The sequence below is a fragment of the Myotis brandtii genome, unplaced genomic scaffold, assembly GCF_000412655.1.
Source record: "Myotis brandtii unplaced genomic scaffold, ASM41265v1 scaffold1811, whole genome shotgun sequence".
NCBI classification, from domain to species: domain Eukaryota; kingdom Metazoa; phylum Chordata; class Mammalia; order Chiroptera; family Vespertilionidae; genus Myotis; species Myotis brandtii.
Window position 1 is genome coordinate 623,631 of NW_005356716.1, and position 3,688 is coordinate 627,318.

Here is a 3,688-nt window from a genome sequence, read left to right on the forward strand (position 1 = left end):
AAAGGGTGGTTATTGATGTAGATAATGGTTCCTAAAAGCTTCTGAGAAGGTGAATTGTGAATAAAATCAACAATTTAACCTGGGTATTAAATTCAGGAGTCGGTTGGGAAAAAATGTACATTCTTGATTTTGCTAGCATCTAACAGAAATTTAGCATTTCCATCAACTATGAATGAGAGCATCAGACCTCACTGGTGTTGACAGGCCTGTGTCTTTGTGACCAATAAAAGCCATGATTTTTTAAAATCTCATTTTAGTTATCATATATCAAAATATCATTAACTCATCACTAATTGAAAATTATAGTAGTAATTAGATTTCCTGCAGGGTCTTGCTATTTAATGTGTTCATATAAGGACATATTTTTTTTAAATATGGAATTTGCTATTTTTGTAAAATTTAAGAACTGGCTTCCTTTGTTTTCATTTATATACAGTACGCATATATACATATTATAGTTTTAGAAAATATTGTCCTGAGATGGGATAAATAAGCTTCAATACACTTCCAAGTGAGTTTATGACATATGTAAAAATGTTAAGAACCTCAGTGTAGAAGAATAAATCAAACAAAAATTGGTGATGGGTGGATGGACCAGCATGATGGGTGAAGGAGGGGGGCATAGTAGGTCAAAAAGCTAAATGTGGGGCATGAGAGCATGATGGGATATGGCATCATAAGGCTCCGCTCATCAATGACTTTTAAAAAAAATTATCTTTATTGTGGGAAGTATTACAGAGGTCTCCTTTCCCCCCCATTGACCCCTTCCACCTCGCACCTGATTTTTTATTGTTGCAAATACAATTTTTCTTCCATAGTTACCCTGAGGAAAACAAAATTATAAACTTATCTATATAATCAGCTGGTGGTTTGAGTCAGGAAGTGAATAACTTTGGAGCATGAAAGCATATCATGACAAACAAATACTTCTCAGTTCCTATTCTTCACCCCACTTTACATAAGAAAGTTATTATCTCAGAGTTATTATCCTATGAGTTTGTAGTATGTAATTACTTACTACAAAACACACTGTTAAAAAACCCTCTGAGATGCCCAGGATAAACCTGATCTTATTAGCAAATATGGTTGTCCCCAGGATTACCAACATCCACATGGAAAATGCATTTTGTCTAGATTATTCGAATAATTGTCTTCAACTAGAATTTCACCTGGAAATGTAATATGTAAAACTAAATGCAAAACTGCTCTGCTTGGTGAGCAAATGGGAAAGCAGGAACTCGGCCTATTGCTCTATCACCTTGTCTATCCTGATGGCCCAGGAGGCTACTGTGCAGCAGCCTAATGCTCCACATCCATCAACATCTAGACATTTGGAAGCACCCATTTTTGCCCCCTGGAATTGTTCATTTTCATCTGTACTTTTGACAGTGTGTGACCTCAACTCTGCTTTTAAAACATTATCATCACCTTGTACTTTATATCTGTCTATATATCTAGAATGTTAGATTTTCAATCTCGGCATTGTGAGTTGCATCTCTTCAGTGTAGGTTGGAACACTGTTCAGAGGAGGAGGGAGGTAAAAATCCTGTCTGTTCCCCCTTCTATTCGTTTTACCTTCTGGCTCTGACAAAGGTCTTAGAGCGCTTTGATAAGCGTGTCCTCAATTTCCATAATATTTTGCTTAGTTTATTACTGCTCTACCATAGTATAGGTTTTCCTCAACTTCAATACCTTCAACTCTTGAATAATTATTCCTTTTGTACATTAGAGATTGACACCTCTAATTGGACTTTCTATATTGAATTCCCATCTTGCTAACACCAATAACCAGTGAAAATTTCAAAATATTTAATGATGCCATTAGCTGTCACTCATAGTTCCACTTTGGCAATTTCACAAGAGATATATTTAATTGTGTAGCCTTAATACTAAATTTTATTGTATTTTGCTTTATTATTTTATAAAAATAATTGGGAGAAAAACAAAGGATTTCGATTGTGCTAAAATGAAATGCAATTATAGGTATTTTTTAGAAACATCAAAGGCACAGCTCTCATTGTTCTGGATTGGCTGGGTGTTCAATGGAGATAAGCCTTTCATATAAGTTCAATTACAATAGTAAGACCATTTTCACGAACTAGTAGAATGAAATTGTATTATTAAAGATATTTAATTAGGAACACAAAACTTTTCCTTATCTCTCACTCCATAGCATATGTATTACTTGATTGAACAAATTCTATTTAAAAAAATATTTTTATTGATTTCAGAGAGGATGGGAGAGAGAAAGAGAGAGACAGAAGCATTAATGATGAGAGAGAATCATTGATCGGCCGCCTCCTGCACACTCCACATCTGCAACCCAGGCATGTGCCCCAACTGGGAATCGAACTGTGACTTCCTGGTTCAGAGTTCGATGTTCAACCACTGAGTAATGCCGCTACGGCAACAAATTCTACTTTTTTTGCACATTTTAGAGAGAGCAGAGTGAGAAGGCGTCCTATTCAGTGTCTGTTTCTGGCAGTCTGGGCCCAATACCGGTCCTGCTCGCTGATAGTGCTTGAAGCTCTGTAACTCTGAGCAAATACTTAAGCCTTCTGAACCTGTTCCCTCATTCATGAAATGTAAAGGGTTTGACTAGCTGATCTCTGAAGTCCCTTCCAGAGACACTATTAGAAGACTTAATATTTCGTGAATTGAGGCAAGATCCAGTCCTGGCCTGCCCCCAGCCATTGAGTAAGCCTGGAATTAACCCACACCTCCAGCTCTCTGTGACTCCTGTACGCACACCATACTTTAGTGTATCTATTGGATGAGAGCCTTTTCAAACTAAGACATCCAGGGAGCTGCTTCTTTTATGCCACAAGTTATTTTTACTTTGATGCTTTAAAAGTCATATATTCTCTTTAGATAAAGTATAAACTTATTTTATTATACCTGAAAAATTCTGACATTAAAGTAAACAGATTTCAGAATAAAATCAATAGATGCCAACTTTCCTTCAACACAATGCTTCAAATTAAATGCCAACTGGTCATTTTGTCCCAGATCTCTTCACGACTTTACCATAACCGAAAGTAGCTCCGGCTGATATTTTTTCCCCCAGCTAGGAAATAGATGCCATACATTACATCTAAGTAGTCTCAGTCTGTGCACTATTAGTAAACTGGCTAAGGAAGTCTCCAGTCTGTGCTACATTATTTCAGATAAGCTTGAAATTTGTTAGCATAATAATGAAGTAATAGTTTGTCTAATTTAATCTGGACACAGTGATATGTGACACTTCAATAATAGCTCATGTGACCTTAAAGGTTAATGATGGTATCACTCATCTAAAGTGACAGACAGCTTCAAGTTCTGCTGCAGTCAATCTCAATTTTTTTTCTCTCTTTATTAGGTTACCGGCATAGTAATGAAGCTTTAGTGAACTGTTATGTAGAATTGCAAACTTGGCCAAATTAGTTCCAGAGGTCATGTGATGAGACATTTCATTGTCAAAGGCAATGGCAGCACTGTCATGACAGTGGACACGAGGAGGCAGAAGTGTTTCTACGTGGATCTCAAGCTCACAGAAGTCTTCAGAGATGCTTTGGTGCATGGGCCTTTCTCAGCAATGAACAGGGGTGAAGCTTTCTCAGGCTCTTGTACTATCATCCACCCTCTTCTCTCACTTTGTGCACAGGCATGTATGCAGCTGCTGCCCTGCATAACACACAGTGCTTGACGA